Source organism: Triturus cristatus, chromosome 2_2 (genome assembly GCF_964204655.1).
Source record: "Triturus cristatus chromosome 2_2, aTriCri1.1, whole genome shotgun sequence".
Lineage (NCBI taxonomy): Eukaryota > Metazoa > Chordata > Amphibia > Caudata > Salamandridae > Triturus > Triturus cristatus.
The window spans coordinates 465,598,244-465,618,056 of NC_140582.1; the positions used below are offsets into that span (position 1 = coordinate 465,598,244).

At 44.8% G+C, this 19,813-nt stretch overlaps 1 protein-coding gene across 1 annotated transcript in view; it reads left to right on the forward strand.

The window, feature by feature from the left end:
- TRPC3 (transient receptor potential cation channel subfamily C member 3) overlaps positions 1-19,813 on the forward strand; it is a 618,646-nt gene that overhangs the window by 327,031 nt on the left and 271,802 nt on the right. The gene's annotated exons all lie outside the window — the stretch shown is intronic.

The following is a 19,813-nucleotide window of genomic DNA, read 5'->3' on the forward strand; positions in this document are numbered from 1 at the left end:
TGATTGGATTCGGGTCAAGTTTGCGCTATATAAAACTCTGAAAAAAAAAACAACAAACAAAATACTCCAATCTATGATCCGTGGCAATATACAAATCTTCCACGTTATGAAGATTTAGAGTTAATAGTAGTAAATCTATATGTATTTCTGTATTCTTAGCTTCACAATATTTTGCGAGTCAATATTGCGGATAAGATATATCGCTACCACAATATGTTTGTGCTCGACATTCTGACAGAGAATCCCTTACTTCCTGCACCTAACTAATTTATGAACAAATCCCAAGCCATAGTTAGCTCCCTCGGAAGAATTTGTGATGGGGTAAAAAACAAACAGAAATATCTAAAACAAAGCAATAAAAACAAGATTCAATGTTGAAAATAAACTGGGTTACAGGTGAACAAACATCTACAAGTCCAGTTAATTGATGCCACTGTACTATAGAAGCCCCAATGGGATTGTAGGCTCCATCTAGACAGTCGGTTGGGGTAAGAGGGTCTAAAATAAAATAAAAACATCAAAGTGGAAGAGCAACATTAACTAAGGGGCCTGGGATTTGACACAGTGTCAACCCACCTGTTCTTCCTTACCTGTCGAAATCTATGTTTAATTGCACTTATAAAGAATTGGAGGTAAGTCTTTACAGCGATTGCCACTGCCAAATGTGAATAATAAAAGCTTGAAACCTAACTGTAGTGATTTTTAATTAACTTTACAAAACAGACGTCTCTCAATTCGCTCAAGAAACCGAAATGTTTCTGTAACATTGTTGAATATTTCATCTACAATAAGTGATGAGAAATAAGAATACGGATGAACATGATAATAGATCCTAAATTACGGGGTGGGAGGGATTCACAATCAGACAGAACATACCCGCCTTAAAGAAAAACTAAAGTTTAAAAAGAGGTTGTAAGACAGCTGTACACTTAGTGAGTTCCTTGTCACATGCCATCAGCTAGAGATAATAATCAAAGTGCCTCAGAAATCATGTCAAAAAGGCTACCAATGAATGGCTTCAGGGTGCATTGTGAGGCCATCAAAAGATCATTCGGGCTGGCAATAGGGTAATCTTCATAAGTGTAAGAAGACGGTGTAATCAATATTCATCATTGTGTAAGTCAATCTGAAGTGTTTAAACTTCGCCCCAATCATTTTGAGCAGCCCTTCTTCATGGGATAAACTTTACAAAAGATTTGAAGCTACTGTGAACTACTTAGGTGCTCAAAAAATGGCATCTACAATCTCAAACAAAATATCATGATTTATAAAATAACGGTGTGAAAACATTTACTCCTGCAGATGGAACTTACTGCCAGGCAAAAACCTGAAGTAGTGTGCAATATAAAAACGTTGATGGCTACATGACCCTTAAATAGAAGGGCAAACCACAAGATACCTAGCCATACACACAGAACGTTATGATGTTTGTCAGTTTTAGTGCATTGCTATTGAGAGTTTGGTAAGCCCTGAAAATGATTTAACTTTTATAGGCAGTATCACCACTTTCTGGGCGAATAAGCGGAACATCCATTCTAAATAGCATTTATCAACATCCGTCTCATTTGCATAGTACAATGGATGCCTGCCCATACAAAACTGGGATAACAGCTGTGTGCTCGGATTGTTCACAGAGCCGACTCTAAAGGCTAGGAAACAACCAATGAAGACTTAGACCTCCCTGGAGATATGTAATTATTATACCGTTATTAATTAATATGGGTGTGAGATTAGGTGTTTTTAGACACATTGACTTTTCTATTACTAAGAACCACTGGCTCACGGATAAATCTTTGTTCATCTGTCTCTCTATCACCTTTCTTTACACGCCATTTCCTGGTGTTTTTATCTAGTTCTGAGAATCCTAACATTCATTAAATGTGATGTTTTATTAGTTTCTCATGCTTTATAAAAAAAAAAATATGATAGCTGAAACCTCTTTTATCTGTCGCACAAAGAATAACAAGCTTTATAGAAGAGATAATGGGGTCTTCATTCAGCTGTTGAAAGCAGAGTTCATAACAGAGGGTTGCCAAAGTTAAAGCTGTAATGTCAGACTCTCATCAGAGTCAATATAGTTGGTCATTGATATGCAGCCTGCCAATTAGTGGTACATACTAAGTTGTGACATGAGCTTTGTGTTATTAAAGCAGGAATCTGTAATTACTTTAGTTTGAGCTTAATGTACTGATGACAACTCAGGGATGTTGAAAATCCAGTAATTTTTATCGTCTGGCTTGACCGTGCAGTCGTCACCCGACAATTATGCGAAAACCACCCGAAGAGGGGATTTGGCTCCACCCACATGTTGGGAGTCAGGAGTACATGTTCTGATTGGGCAGAAGTTGTGTGCTTCCACAGAACAGTGCTTGCCCTGCACACGGCTGGGATCATTTTGTTTATTTATCCAGGTGACCAAGTTTGAACTTTAAGGGTACACACATGCCATTATAATGCTGTTAAAGTGTCTTAGATTACTAGAAATGTATGGTGTTTTTCTCTGGCAGCAGCACAGATAGGAGGCGGCAGTCCTTAACGTACATGGATTTTTAGGTCTGGCTTGGCAGGGCATTCATAAGCCGGACCTATTGGCATTGTGAAGGCTTGTTTTCAGTGGGCTTGTATCACAGCTAAGAGTTCCCCAAGCATATGGAGTTTGAATATGTTGGAACACTCTGCTCTCACAAGGAGACTGCAGTTACTTCTGGTCCCTTTCAGCTGCTAGATAGAAAACTAGCACAGGGAAGATCTGCTTTGTGTACCTCCCTATGCCACGCAGAGCCCAGCGGATGTCAGGATAAATATGCCAGTGGGTACTTGGATTGTTTTACCTCATTGTTTTCGATAATGCTTTTCATTTCAATGCAAAGTTTAGAGTAGACATTCAGAACAGATCCAATTTGTCTGTAGACAATCACTGCAATTCTTGATTTCCTAGCAGCTAATATGTAATGTTATGACTGGGATGTCTCACATGAGCACAACTTTGTATGACTTTGACCGTGCATTTCTTTCGCAACTAAAATGGAAGAATGTTTATAAAACTTCAAGTGGTTCAGTTTGTTAGTTATTTTGGGATTTCTATAAATATTCGCATGTTTGTGAAGGCATCAACCACTTAAATCAAGCACTCTAATGTTGTGCTTTTTGGATATCCACTAATCTGCCTTCCTACTTTTTCCATGCATTTGGTTTACCATTTGTACAGAGTCTGCAGACCAGGGTCATTATATTCCTTTGCCTTTGGGTCTGAGCTATCCTACTGGAATCTGCATGCACGAGCTACTTAGTAGATAGGGCCTCTATTTGTCATGTTTTGTGTTCTGTTTCCATTATGTTTGTCCAGCTTCTTGAATTGTTGATTTTTTTTTTTTGCAGTGTGATCTGTCGTTTGTCTGAATTTTCTAGAACTTCTTTGAAAGTGTTTTTCAACTTTGATGGTATAAGACACTGTTATATTGTGAGGCCTGTTTAGAGCCGACCAGCACGACTCAAACCACGAGCCAACCTGCACGAGCCGAGCACACTGACCGACAGCATAACTCACACGTGCGACCCCAGTCTCTCAAATTAAAGCAAACATAGCGCTTCAGATAAAAACTTGCAGCGAACATTTGCGGGCGCACAAATAAATATTATCAATACTTACCGCCTCAGGCAGTCCCCCTCCTCCCCCACAAAATCTCGTTCCAAGCAATAGAAAGAGGAAATGTTTTGGCATTAAATGAGACTGGAAACAATAAAACAGAAAGAAGTAAATGTTAGCTTTTCTTTAAAAACAAACCGAACAAGGCTGATGACAAAAGAAACAGAAAGAGGGCAACCTTAAGAAAAGAGAACTCACACATACTTCCGCCTTGCAGCAAATTATGAAAGAAACCTCTTCAAACAGGTAAAGCAATATTAATAAGAACGTGGAAAAAACATTTTCTAATTTATAGTATTACTGTTGGTTTCTTAAAAGGTTGGAAGGTATATGCGGGGTCCTCCCCAGCCTCTGTATATGCGGGGTTCTCCCCAGCCTCTGGAGCCTACAAACGAATTCGCCACACACAGCTCTGGATTGTACGTTTTTATTCCTCAGCATTCAGGCACACACTGCACTCTCATTACGTCATAACCGTTAATAACTACACTTTAACACCTCCCTACAAGTTACATAATTCCTTGTAGAGTCCACCCAGAACCACAAGAGTCCTAGCAGCGCACATAGTCTCACAACACTACATCTACCCCCTTGTTAAATAAAAGGTACAAACAATAGTCACAATATATTTCTTCAATAAGGCATTGAGGCGCTCGCACTAATCGACCAGATTCAGTTGCATGAGATGGTTGAGATGCACTCTGATTGTGCACCGATGGCACAGGTTCTGATGCTTACTCTGGACTGTCTTGTGGGGGTCACCTCATTCATGATTGCAGGAGCTGACAGCCTTACTTAAAGTGTGACGAATCCCATGTGATGGACTTTCCGGGACAAGGTGCCATCACCATATGTCCTTTGCACGTAACAACCCTAAAAGTATTGACAGCAAACAGAGTGCCTGTTTTACACTTTAATTTCTGCTTGACCAGGACTCAGTCATCTTTACTGAAGACTGTTTCCTGAGCTTGTCAACAATGACCGGCATATGTTTTAATCTGTCAATTCCGAGAAGTGTCCGTGACACGAACCGTATCCACATTCAAGGATCGGTCTACTATCCACTGTGGCATTTGGTTCCGATAGCTCTCCCAAATAGCAAGGTGGCAGGACTCTCACCAGTTGTGGAGAGAGGAGTTGAACAATAGGCATGCAGGGTTTGATGCAGGGCCTTGTTTAACTTGATTCCATCAATGCTCGTTGAATTACCTTTTTGAGGGTACCCATGAATGTTCCACAACACCATTAGCTTGGGGCCACAAAGGTGTGCTCCTTTGATGCTTGACATTTAGTCTGACCTGAAATTCCTTGAAATATCTGCTATTGAATGGCAGACCATTGTTAGATTTGCCACGCTGCAAAGATGACATCTAGCCGCTTGATGACCATGTCATGAATAGCTGGCGATAACTCCTGTACTACAGGAAAATGGGAATACTCAGCGAGGACTACCAAGAGATCATGTCTGTTTTCTAAAGGCCCAAAGAAATCAACTGCAATTATTTCCAATGGATGCGCCAGAAGGTCAGACATTGTCAATGGGTGTGCGTCACTTTGGGAGAAAGGAAGTTGCAAAGATGGCACTCTTTTAGTTCCCTCTCCACTTGTTCATCGAGGCACGGGAACCACACTCGGACTCTTAGACCTCTTTTGGTGGCTACAATGACACAATGTCCTTCATGGGATAGTTCAATGACCTGCTGTCTTAGGCTCTCAGATATGAAGATTCCTGAGCCTCTCAATACAATCCCTTCCGTGGTAACGGACAGTTCATCCTTTGAAATTCAACCTCATCATCAAAAGGTCAAGCATGGTGCTTCCATGATTGAGCTTAAATGATGTCTTTGAGGATAAGCATGTTCTTATCAGCATTAGTAGCAGCAATGATCTGTTCAATGCATAGGGCTGCTGGTATGCTGGACCTCACAATGAAGTTAATGTACTCCTCAGCCGTTTTGGATATCGAACTGTGCCGTTGTAACGGTACTCGTGAAAAGTAATCAGCAGGATTCTGATATTTACCCAGCTTGTGAACAATTGCATAGTCATAATCTTGCAGTCGCAACCACCACCTCTCAATGCGAGAGGCATCTTGGCTTTCAGGTTTCCAAAAATAGCGAGCAGCACTTGGTGATCTGTAATGATAGTGAAATGTTTTTCATATAGAAACACACGGCTCAGAATAGGCATGTTCTGCGTCAGACAGGCTTCGACTGGCATAGGCCACAATGTGTCTCCGAGCATTCGGTTGACCATTATGTTGAGCAAAGATTGCCCCCAGCCCTAGTGGGCTCGCATTGACTGTGATCTCAGTATGTAACCTGGGGTCAAAATAGGCCATCTCATTTTCAATTATATGGTTTATTCTTTTGAAGCTTTGATTCCATTCAGTATCCCACTGTAAAGGGACATCTTGTTGTGTCAAGTCTCTCAATGGAGCACTCACAGTAGCAAAGTCACGAATGTATCTTGAGCAATAACTGACCATGCCTAAGAAAGATTGCAGCCTGGTGACATCTTGTGAGGGCCAGGTAGCTGACAGTGCTCGCACCTTATCTGGATCAGCAGTATTTCCCCCTCAGAGAATATGTGCTCAAAGAATTTTAAGTTTGGTCTTGTGCAACTCACACTTTGCTACATTTAGAGTGATACCTGCATTAGCAAGATATTGGCATGCTTGCGTAAGAGCCTTGTCATGCTCCTTTTTCATTGCCCAAATACCAGTATGTCATCACTATAATTAGAAGTCTGTGTAACAGGTTGAATTATTCAACGTATAATATCCTGAAATATTTCTGCAGCTGACGACACTGCAAAACTCAACCTATTGTATCTGTACAAGCCAATATGAGTCAAAGTAGTAGTGCTGTACATGCAGTTTTCTTCCAACTCGCGTTGATAGTATCCCTTGTTCAGGTCAAGACAGGAAAATACTTTGGCACCGTTCAGTTGCAAGGTCATGTCCACTATGTGTGGACCAGGATGACGTTCTATCGCAATTGCTTTGTTGGCCTGACGCATATCAAAACAGATGCACACTGCACTTCCATTGTCTGATTTTGGTACCACCACTATGGGCGAAACCCATGGCGTACAACTGGTGGAGCGCTCAATTATGTCATGCTTCAACAGCAATACAGATAAAGACACACAGCCATCCCAACATCCAGGGAATTAAGAACCCCCTCATCAGCTGATGAGGGGAAAGAACATAAAGAGTGATGAAAAATCTCCTTTTGAAGATAGAAATCAGACATATTTTGGGACAATTTTAAGAAAGGGATAGAGCCCTAGACCTTGTTGTAGAAAACAGAAAAGGAGAAGAGCAGAAAAGAGCCCCAAGATTCTCGAGCCTTCAGGAAAAAATGATGGCCACTGAAAAAAGACCTTGACTGACAGGATGTTGATTGGCATGTCCTCCAGAAGTTTGGCAGGAGAATGCTGAAGAACATGAGGAAGATCCCAAGTTGGAATTCAATAGCTCAACCTGGGACAGGTCAAATCAAACCTCTGGAGTAGGGGAAAAGCTGGAAATTTTAAGTGACCCAGATGCTCTAGGATGAGTGAAGGTTCTGCATGTTTGAAAGTTGATAACGAAGGGTAAAACAGCTACGTCCAAAAGAAATAAGTTGTTCAAGAAATCTAGAAATTGTAAGGGTTTACAAGAGAAAAGAGTCAAATCGTGATATAAGCATCAGTGGCAAAGAAACCCAAATGGCGGTTGTAGGGGTAAAGGTTGAAAGGTCTTCATGAATATTGTATAGCCAGGACTACCCTTGGGAAAACTCCAGCCTACACAAACCTAAATGGTCAGATCGTAAATGGTCAAATGGAGGTTTAGGAAGGAATGGGAAGGAATGAACCAATCATCTGTAAGACAGCTCTTGGAGTCAAATGAAAAGTTTAGGGATAACAGGAAGACTCTGCTCAGGGTGTATGTTCAAACATTGTCAATCTCTGATATGTAACTAGTAGACAAGAAGACTAGGCAAGGTTGTGCCCAAGAGCAGAGCTGGTGGGCAAGCAATGGCAGAAAGGGAGACCTCACAACCCCGCTGATTCATATGACTTGTTACCCCTTGATTGTCCGTATATATTAGGACCCCCTGACCCAGAAGAGAACATCAGAATAGCCTTGTGAATAATTCAAAGATTCCTCCAGCTTGTAGACTGAGCTACCAACTGGCAGAGTGTTGCCCTATTGCCTGTCATTCTAGTGCCTGTGGTAATGACCATTGGAGCAGGGGAGCCAGAATAACATCCTTACTATGGTTGGATAGGAGCAACCACCACTGGAGAGTCTAGAAACTGGGGCTCAAAATCCAAAGAGACAGTCAGTGGCGAATAACAATGAGAACTGGGCCCACAGAACCACGAAGACAGTCACTTCCAGGTATCCCTCCACCAGTAACAGTGTAGAGTAGAGGTGAATTGCCATTCCAGCAGTTCAGACAGGTGAGATTGAAGCTACAGGATCTGAGGATAAGGAAGAAGCAACACTCCAACAGAAGTCTCAATGAGGCCACCTATGATTTCGAGGTGCTGAGTAGTTCGAAAATAGGGTTTGTTAAGGTTCAAGAAAAGACTGGAAGTCCACAGGATGGTGGTATTCCGTTTGTATTTATTGTGCAACCAGGAGACAGGAAGGAACGTGGGGGAACAAGTCCTTGGTGAATACATGTGGAACAGACATCAAGCTGAAGAGAAGAACCTAAAATTGGAAGTGGTCCTCCAGTAGTGCAAACCTCAGCAACTGCTATTGCACAGGAATGATGGGAACATGGAAGGAGACATCACTCACTGGAAATTAATGTCATGATATCTTCTGAGGCAATGGAGTGAATGATGTTCTGGAGGGTGTCCATCCTAAAGGTGGTGGAACAGACAATCGCCTTAATTTCCATCTGGTTAAAGATCAGATGGAAGTGACCGGATGGTTTTGGTCGAAAAATAAGCTCCCCTCTGCAGTAGGAACAATAACCACGGCCCCTTCTGCAATAAGAACCTGCACCCCAGCTTTGAAGCAATTAGTTGATCCTGAGGCCAAGGGTGACCTAGAAACTCGGAGAAGGAAGCGTAGGAGGGAATATGTTGGAGTGATTTCAATAAACAATGTCTAGTGCCCAATGATCAGAGACATCCAGGATCTGAGGAAAATCTTCAGTCTACCTCCCAACAGAGGGGACAAAGTTGGATGAGGTGCCTCTGGTACAGTGTAATAAAAAAACACTGCTATTTAGATGAAGAAGAGGTATAACTTTAAAAAGTGCTAGTTCCCAGACCTCTACCAATGCCCTGAAGAATCTACAATGTAACAGTGTTGGATACAGTAGAGGGTAGCTGAGTGAAGGATTCTATCAAACTAAGGATGGAGGATGATGGTGAATTGGAAAAGCAAACTTCTAATTTTCAGCATTTCCTCCCGGCGAGGTCCAAAAAGACGTTGATCCAGTAAAGAACGCTTGTGAAGGATTAAACATCTGAGCACACGCTCCCTTCCAAATATAGCACCTTGGAGGTAGGCTTCGGAGTCTCCAGTGTGATAAGCTACAGCTGCTACTCGATAATGTTCATCAAAGAGGCACAGTCCACCCCCTCCTCCATGGCCATCAAGAGAGTCAGCAAGGTATACAACAGTAATACTGTGGATGAAATAACGCCCTACAAATATATTGTGGAAAAAATATTGACTCTCAAAATATAATGAAGATCATAACATTCGCCGGGCACATGTGGCGATGGCGGCGGCCGAGAAAGTGGGAGAGTCAGCGGCTCTCCTCTTGGCCGATATGGATAGGGCGTTCGACTCCCTGAGCTGGGTCTACTTATTTGCGTTGCTGTCCCGCCTTAATTTGGGTCCTCACTTTCTGGCCTATGTTCGCCTCTTATATACAGACCTGACAGCCTCAGTGCGGGTGGCCGGGGCTGTCTCTTACCGGATTGCGATCGAGCGGGGCACTAGACAGGGCTGCCCCCTATCACCGTATCTGTTCGCGCTGGCCATGGAGCCCCTTGCCGCATGGGTGCGTGTGGACGCACAGCTACGGGGATTCGAATGACCTGGGGGACCGTCGGATAGAATTGCACTGTACGCAGACAACGTGCTGTTTTTTATCACAGATCTTAATCGGTCTGGACCGCGCCTCATGCGGATCTTGCAAATTTTCGGGGAAACCTCTGGGCTGTATCTAAACCCACGCAAGTCTACGCTGTGGGTGTTGGGGGGGCGCGGGGTGCCTGGAGCCTGGGCGTCTGATCTGCAGATAGCGGTAGACGGGATTAAATATCTGGGAGTATTCCTGTCGATTGCGCCAGAGCTGTCGTGGGAACGGAATGTGATGCCGGTCTGGAGACGAGTCAAGGCGGATGTCCAGACGTGGACTCGTATGCCGCTGACAATATTTGGCAGGTCCGCCATCTTTAAGATGGTGGCTCTACCCAGACTGCTGTACCAACTGCAGAATCACCCCTGTCCAATTCCACCTGTATGGTTTTGGCAGGTTGACTCAGTATTGGGTCGGTTCCTTTGGGCCGACGGTACAATCCGGGTGGCGCTCCGTACATGTTTCTTATCCACCTACTGCGGCGGTTTGGCGACCTCGGATATACTATCCTATTATCAGGCCTCTCACCTTCTGGTCCTTAACGAGTGGTGGTATGGGGACAGAAGGGACCCGGCCTATGCCCGGGAGCGCTGTCTCATGGAACCCCACTCGCTACATACGATACTCTACGCGGCGCCGATACGAGGGGAGCTTCCCCCCGGGACACAGACGGTCTTCCGGATTTGGAGGCAGGCCCTGCGTCGTATGGGATGGTGGAATACCCTAACTGGGGAGACTCCCCTCTGGGGCAATGGACGCTTGCCGGAGCTGGCGGCTCTGCGGGGATTCACGGGTTGGGATAAAATTGGAATATCAACGCTGGGCGACATACTGTCGGGAGTTACACTAAAATCGTTCCAGGAATTAAGCCGGGAGTATGACATGCCACGAACCCAGTTTTTCCGATACCTGCAATTTCGTCACGCCATCGCCCCGTATTTGGAGGGTCTGGAGTCCGTGCCGGAGTTCAGCCCCTTGGAGGCGAAAGTGTTCATGGGCGACCTGGAAACCAAAAAAATATCACGCATTTACCAGTCGCTGGTTATTCATTGCTCCCCCTCGCTACAGAAATTACGGGATGCGTGGGTAAGGGATGTGGGAGACCTAGATGAGGATGACTGGAGGGAAGCGTTAGCGGCCCCTAGGGAGGCGGCCACAGCGATGCGGCTGCGTCTCATTCAATTTAAGTACCTGCACCGTACATACTATACTAGACAGCGGCTGTGGCGGGCGGGTTTGATCGCCTCCCCAGATTGTCTTCGATGTGGATCGGAAGTGGGGACACTTATACACACGGTGTGGAGCTGTGGGTCCTTATCTCGCTTCTGGAAGGGGGTGTGGGATAGCCTGTCGGAAGTCCTGAGGTGGGAGCTCCCTCGCACGCCGAGGTTGGGACTCCTGCACGTCATGGAGGGAATTGGGGGTAATGTCTATAAGTGACATTTTATGCTACTGGGTCTTACCCTGGCCAAGAGGGACATTGCTCAGGCCTGGAAGGACCCGCGGCCCCCTTCGGTGCTAGCCTGGAAAAGGGGACTTGATTTTTGCATGGGCATGGAGCAACCGATCTTCGTGGCTCGGGGATGCCCGCGTAAACATTTTAAAATCTGGAAGCGGTGGGATGACTTCAGAGGCATTTGGTTGGAGCCGCCAGTGGACCAGGACCCAGTGCTGGAATTATGAGGAGACAGGGCAGGCCAGGAACACACCACGTTACGGATGGGGGCCGAGCGATAGGAAGGGGGACCGAAACAGTGACCATGCGATGGGGGGGCGGGAACCGGGAGGAGGGGGCAGGGGGTTAGGAGGGGGAGAGGAGGGTGGGGGGATAGTATAGGTTTGAAAGTAGGAGTAGCATGTTCTTAGTTTAACAGTAAAACAAAACGGATTGTGATGTTGTTATTGTGATACACCCGCCTGGCTGACGTACCTGGAGGTCAGGGCTCAGCAACTGTACTGCAATCGCTTAATAAAATCTGTTCTTAAAAAAAAATATATAATGAAGATAAGTGTATAAGTAGGTAAATTTAGATTTACTATACTTAACTCCACATAATTGTACCTTGATGAAATGTGTAACTTCAAAAGAAAGGAATAGTGAATTAAGTTTAATAAATCTATAACAACAAATATATTTACCTCCAATATATTTTGCTTCTTCATATTGAGACCACAATATTTTTGTAGGATTATTATCTTCACAATTCAGACATACAACTGGTGAGAAAATATTTCATGAGTGGCTGGGCAGTGTAAGCAGTGTAGGTCCAAGGATACGCACTGCAATGGATCTGCTTCCTGACTGGAAGGGAAGTACTTTGTTAGGCAGCCTAGCATCATACACCGCGGACGCCCTTGACTTTATATGCGGAGTTCCACAAAGATCCTTCCTGAGCCTGACCCTTTCCAATGCATACATGATCCCTCTAGCCAGCATAATTTTCTCTTTAATTATCAATGTCCTCTCCTATGCCCACGGCATGCACCTCATTCTCTCCCTCAGGCCCAGTACTCGGATCAAGTTCAATGCCTGCATGACTGAAATCACCCACTCGATGAAGACAAACTGTCTAAAGTTGACCACTGACAAGACCGAAATCATAGTCTTTGTGATGATTTTCAACACTGTGGGACACAACCTGCGGGCCAACAGAGGTAGAACTGACACCCTCCCCTACAACCCACACCTAGATTTTCGGAATCATCATCAACAGCAAACTCAACATGACTGTCTAAGTCAATACCATCACCAGCTCATTCTTCCATATCCTGAAGATCCTGGGGAAGATTTTCACATGGCTCCCAATCAGCACCGGGAAAAGCGTCATGGTCACAAGCAAGCTGGACTATGGGAAGACACTCTATGCCGGCACCAACAAAAAACTCATCAGAACTTGGCAGCTAGAATCCCTCTCAACCTTCCACGCCACGCTCACATCACATTGCACCTCAAGGAGCTCCACAACCTCCCCATTCACAAAAGAGCACAATTCAAACTCCTCACCCTCACTTTCAAGACACTACATAACACCTGCATACCTCAACTATGACATGTGCTTTCACAAACCTTTCAGACTGCTATAGGCACAAATACCACGCTACAGAAAATCAGATTTGGTGGTCGAGCCTTCTTCTACATCACTCCTGAAGCATGGAACGACCTGTCGCTGCACATCAGAGCTTCCTCCTCGCTCCTTGAATTCCACAAGAAGCTGAAGGCCCGGCTTGTCAAGTAGTCCTGCTAGGCCCTAGCAGTGCCTAAACTTACACCTGCTCAGCACCAGGAAACCCTTCCGTGTGATGGTGTGTGCTACGAATCTGCATAGCATAACATGACAAAGCAAAAACAGCTGTGGGGTGTTGCTGCTTGAGGCACTGTTCGGACCTATTACCCATGGGGTCCATAGGAATGGCATCCTCTAATGTGATGACAGATCACCCAACCAAACAAGAAAGAAAGGAGTCCACTGTCAAAACATCCCGGAAATCTAAATCAAAGAACTAGATACAACTTGGATCAGAAGCGAGACATCATATATTTCATTCTCGGAGTAGGACTGGACTTTTATGGGGTGGAGTGGAAACCAGGAGCTTGAGCACGTTGATAGAGGTCAAAAACTTTGGAGAGACCAGCATCAGAGGTAGAGGGCAAGGGCGGGTCCAGGAAACCCATATTGTAGTGCAGGTCCACACCTCTCGTTTCACATACTTATTTGTCCTTAGATTCTATCACAGGAGTGTCGTCAGTCTCCAGACATAAGAGGGAGTCATAAACTTATGAAGCTTTCAAAGTATTAAAACTGTTTTAAAAAATTGCTTTGACACATTGAGGCTAAGGTGACTGAGAAATGAACTGGGTTTTACATCTATTTTTCAAAGAAGCTTCTTAGAAAATGTCAGAAGATATCCGTAAAAGGGAAATAAAGTATGCAACATGTTATCCAATAAAAATAATGGCGATGTGATTTGATTCAGCCATCAAAGTTATCCGATGATATCCAACATAAAATGTGAAGTAATCTTTATTGTGTTTGTTTAAATTCGGGAATAGCAACTGAATAAAAGGATTAGAGTGAAAGTGCTGGCTGACTCGGAGCCTTGGCAGGGTCTGCAGACATTGTCCCGAGACCATATACAGAGCCTCATTCAAGCAGACCTGGTCCGTGTGTTTACTTTGGAGAGCGATCACAAGAATGTTTCCTGCTGTGCGTCACACTTGCACCGTCGAAGCCGTAATATAACCACGTGTACATTATGCAGGATTATCGCAGCTGAATAGATGTGTAGTTTGTGTTCATAGCTGGCCCTTCCGTGTGCAGACCATATATAATGTGTGAGTACATGCAAAATAAATTAGATTACCACCCACAGAGCAGCTTTTGGGTTTCCGCAAGCACGTGGAACCCTTTTCTGTGCCACTAACTTACTCCCAACGGATCAGGCGTAGGTGGTGCCCAAGATGTGCAAATGCTAATTGTGTGTGTTTCCAATATACGACAATACCCTCCGATAATACATGCATAAGGGAATGCATGTATAATCACAAATATGCATAGAGCCTGGTTTAGAGTTCGACCTATAAGGGGCATCTGCTGAAAAGAAGCGGATGTCTATGCACTCTAAAGAGGGCGGGCGTGATATCCGCCGCCCACAGCCATACATGGCATAGTTTACACATGTAAAGCTTTTTCTTTGTTAATTGGGGCTATTTTGTACTATATAGCACTTAGATTGTGAGAAATGGGCTTTTTTGTTTCTTTTCTACCGTCTTCAAAAGTCAAAGTTTTATGTTACTCTTTGTCGTTTGCAGGCAGAATTCACGAAATATTGCAAAATATTTATAACGAAGCAAAATGCTCTTGTGGCATCTGGGTGTGTGAGGTACTGGTCGTCTGACTGTAGCGCGTGAGCACGCTGGATGAAGGACGGTACGTGCGCTGCATGGTGTGTGAGCATTCCACGAGGTGCCGTGTGATGGAGTTCTTTAAGAGAACGCATGAGCTACGTTAGCCTCTTGCTCCTGGTGGGATTTTTAGATATATGGAACTAGAGGTGGGCGACCCAACAAATGAACAGAGGGGCATATTTACAATGAAGTTGCAGGTCACAGCATTAGCCTTCCTTGCTTAACGCCGCGCTTCGCCACTTCTGAAAGGCAGGGTTGTGCCATATTTACAACAATATGGTGATGCCCTGCATTTCCCCCTGCACTGGGGCTACATTTAGCTGCCTAGCACCAATCAGGCACCCTTGTACCATAGTGCAAGGGTGTCTGCGTTGCAGGGGAAGATTGTTTATGTGCAGGAAGATGTCCCTTCCTGCACATAATCTTTAAATGGCATTTTGTAACTTCTATGGGTGCAACTTAATGCAGCACACATAGAAGTTGCAAAACGTAATTTTTTTTAAATCACTGTTTATGTGTAGGTTCCTGCACATAAACAATCATTCATGGCGTTTTGCTGTTTCTATGTGTGCTGCACAACACAGCACATATGGAAACAGCAAAAACAAGGGGAAATTACAAATGTCTCCACGTTTCGCCTGTTTCAGACCAGGTTTTCCCTGGTCTTAATTTTGGTGCTGGCCCATATTTACGCCACCCTTGTAAATATGGCACACCTTCAAAATCAATGGCTGTTGTGGTGTAAAGGCCACCGTACCACCCATTGCCCTCCCAGTGCTTAATTTGTAAAATCATTAGTGCCAGGGCCCTGACCAGGAGGCCACTGTAACGTGCACCACCCATCGCACCTGTCATCGCTGCCAAAACATCTACTAACCATCTCTCTCGCCTGCAAGTGCAACAGTTCCGATAATTCCAGGTCCCTAAAGCTAAAGGAATGGCTGGTATTAGTAGTAATTCATGTATATTGTATTCATAAATGACCATTGTTCTGCTCATCTCTAAATTAGATGACAGCGCCACCATGTGGTAGACTGTCCTAAGTGCAGTGTTGACAATTAAGTTCCGGTACCGAACACTGGAAACCAATTACGTGCCGGTGCTGAGCACGGAAACCACTGGCTCAAATTAAGCACTGTGCCCTCCCTTTTCACGCTAAATATAGCATGAAAGGGTGCCTTATTTACAAGGCAGCGTTGAGCCACTTTAAGTGGCTTACTGCTGCCTTGTAAATAAGGCGAAGCCCCTATCACCACCACATTGTCATGAAAAGTGACGTTATGTTGGCGACAGGGGCATGTAAATATGCCCCAGAGTGAGCTGAGCCAAGGGTCCGGCTTGGCTTTTAGAGCCCTTGCACGAGCCGAGCCCTGGAAATGTTTGCCATGTAAATCATACAGTAAACATCACGCAAAATATGATAAGGTCTATTCATAATTTAAAAAAGCGCATTTCTTTTACAGGCGGAAGCTTTGAAATGTTAACGTCACATTATAGCACTTCACTGAGAAGTACTTTTAAAAGTGATAGTTTTTAAAATATGAACTTAGAACCATTCTTGTCCTCACCCATCCTGGCGACAGTGCCATTAGTGAACTAAGAGGCAAGGCAGTTGTCATGTGAACCCTGCATGTGGCCCAGGTTTTCACAGATACAGCAGCATTATAGTTTAGTAAATCAAACACGAAAGGCTTTTGTAGAGCTTGTATTCTGAACTCACATATTTGAATTTGTGCTTTCATATGCGATAGTAAAGAAAAAGAAAGATGGTATAATTATATATTTGCCTAAAATCACACATATGGTTAAGCGAAGAAGACAAAATGAATCCAGGTGTTCTGGTTTCACGGTGTACAAATCAACCACTAAATGGGTATCTATTTGCCTCTCCTTTTACCTTAAATGTTAATACTTTGTTTTTACCTATTGATGCTTCAGTAGAGAGAGGGTGACAGGCAGAAGCCATGTTATAAGCTTGAGGCTCAAATGGGACCTCAAGCTGAGCCAGGCTTTAGGCTCGAGCCAAGTTTGAGCTTTCAGCATCTCGCCCACCAATGGAACTCTATACCTGGACTTGCGTGTAGATAATTAAATACACTTATTGACCATAACCTTCTACATGTGGACAGCGACTACAACACTCTTTCAAATGTGTGGCTGAATTTCCTTACTTGACACAGGTTCTAGTTCGGAAGCGGGGCCTGTATGACCCAAAGCAACTAGATTCGCCCCTGAATTCATGATATTACCTCACGGGGAACGCTTCCCCTTAATGAATGGGTTATCGCCTCCTTTGATGAGTCAGTATCTGTCAATGGCTTGCGACCAAAAATGTGCTTGCAAACCACTGATACACAGCTAGCAAATCGCAATTTAGAAGGGACGCCCTAAACATGCCCCTTCCGAGCTGCAGAATGCGCTTCTAAGCATACTTTGCGATTCGGTAACCTCTTACCAAATGGCAAAATGGGTATAGCACATTTTAAAAAGTCCATGTAGCGGTTGCAAACTTTGCAACTGCTAAATCAATGCACAGCTGGCCCTATGTTGTGTACCAGCACAAGCTGTGCTACACACACACATACACACACACATACACACCCTCCACCCATCCCCCATACCTCCCACTCCTGAGTGCACCTCTTGAGCTGCAGGCAAATACTTAGTGAAACCGCTGTGAAATGATTTTCCATGCATGTGGAAATATTGTACCATACACCCTTGAGAGTGGTTTGCATTTGCAGAGGAGCTCTTTCAGCAGCAGCAGCAGCAGGCTCCACCTCAGATATTCAGTGTTCAGAGCATGCTGCTGGGAGAGGCAGGTCCACAGGCTGTGCACAGGACTTGTCGTTCTGTCCTTTATAGTGAATATTGCGGCTCATTCATAACAGGCTGCAGTAGTGATGCAGGGCCACGTTAACGTCACGTAAAGAGACGTGCCTGCGTCCATGCTGTCTGCCCTCTAAAAATATTAGTAATAACTTGTTTTCTAGATAACACTTCATTCCTCACTACTGCTGTTTCCAAGGGCTGTAAATTCTGTCCCTGACCTCGTCGTAAAACAACAAGTGTTTCTATTACTTGTTTTAATGAGAGCAAACTCACGTAGCACATTTACCCATTGTAGTAACCAGGAAAGGTGTTAGCTCTTTTCATGTTCACCGTTTGCATTGGCCCCTGGGACATTAGCAGACGAGGCTCTTGCAATCTAGAACTTTAATCCTGTTGGTTCAATTGAGGGGAACCAGGAATGCAGCTCCCCGATCGTATGCCATTGTTATATACGTGCCCAAGGCTGGACTCTGGAGTCCGCGATGACGTGGAGGTGTCCGGTAACCTCCGATGTTTACATCACCTCGAGACGCTCCCCCAAGACCCGCGCCAGTGCTGAAGGACGGGTATTCACGTCTATTCTGGTAAAAACCCTTTCTCCTTGAGAAGAGGAGTGTGAAGGAGGGGCCGAGGCACCCGTGAAGTCACGTGTCTCAGCCAGGAGTAGGACACTCGTCCTTTAGCACGGAAGGTGATTCCTCTAAATATAAACCGTGCTAAGAGCGCCGCGTCAGAGCTGTGACTAGCATGCTGCCTGGCTTATTTTTACAACTGCGTGCTGTTTCTATACGTGCTCTTCGTCTGGAGTGTCATTGTGGCACCTGGTGACAGGGCATTGTGCTTTCTGAAAGCAGGGCCTTGAGGGCTAGATGCGAAGTGTACTTTAGTGACGGTTATATCCCAAAATAATGAACCAAGCGTGCGACAGGAATGAAATGGTTGTGCGGGTGGTTCAGAAAGCGTGTTGTTTAATTGTTTTTTTACTGTAACTAACTATGGTGTAAAAATGCAGGTAACACGTGCAAACCTCTCAGGGCCGGACTGGCAACACAAACCAGCCCTGGCAATTCAGTAACTGCTGCAAAACTGGCGCCGAGTAACAAAAACCGCCCCTACCACTCAAAAAACAGTTCCCACCCTTCCGGCCCACCGGGGAAACGCCTGGTGCTCGCTACGACCAGTCTGGCCCTGAACCCTCTCACCCACCAACGGCTGTTTGTACTGCTATTTCATCCACCTCAAGCACCTCGATGCCTGGCGCAGTCTCGCTATTGGCTAGGAAAGGTGAGGCGAGAATGGCGAGAAGGTTGATGCCACGTTGACGAGCAGCAGTGTTATCCTCATGAGGCCTCAAAGCAGCCTCTTATTCCCTGCTGAGGGACCGTCAAAGAAATAGGGTCTGGAAGGGGTAGAAGAAAAAGTGGCAGAAAGCAATCCCCAGGAGGAACCTCTAGTGCTGGTCTGTCCCCTGCTCACTCAGTTCCACATTAGGGGTGGGCGTAACTCGCAGAATTTGCTGTAGCGTAATTATGCGAAATTACAGAAAAGTAACGTGAGATTACCCAGCATTCAGCACTATTTTCTTAGGAAAAAATTTACCCTCACGTCCAAAATGGACTCAAGGATGCATTTTGTGCTGAAAAATAGAGCTACATGCAACAGAACACTAACAGCAGCAGCCACTCGTGCTCGCTAAATTTGTTGTGTCTGTGCTCCTTTTGTGCCAAATTATTCAGAGTTACACAAAAGGTGTAATCATGTTGGTAATTTTGTGTCAAAGGGGTAATGTGAAATTACCAAAATTACTCCAATTACTCCAGCATAATATAACATTCACATGGGCCTATTCCAGATGAGAATGAAGAGATTATAGGCAGAAAGATATGAGCCTCATTGTGAATTTCTAGGCATATCTGGCCATGTAAGGCTGGTCCTCAGCATGAAAACCTGTACCTGGTATGGAAGGCTGTACCTGGGATGGACGGCAGTGCCTGCACGCGACGATGGTTGTAGTTACGGAGACGAGCTGCACCCAGGCATATGAGGCTGAGTCTTGCATATAATGGCAGCGGCTCAACATATAAGACTGTACCTTGCATGAGACAGCAATACTGGACATGTGTCCAGGCTGTATTTCGCATATGAGATTGTGTCTAGGATATGACGGTTGCATATTGGCGTATGCGGCTGTAAAGGGCACGTTTTGACTCTACTGGAACATATGAGGGTGGGCATAGGCATCATTTGGGATTTGTGGACCATTTGTTGGCAGAACCTGTCATCTATAACAGCAAATGGCTCTATGATGCGGCACCTGGCATAGCT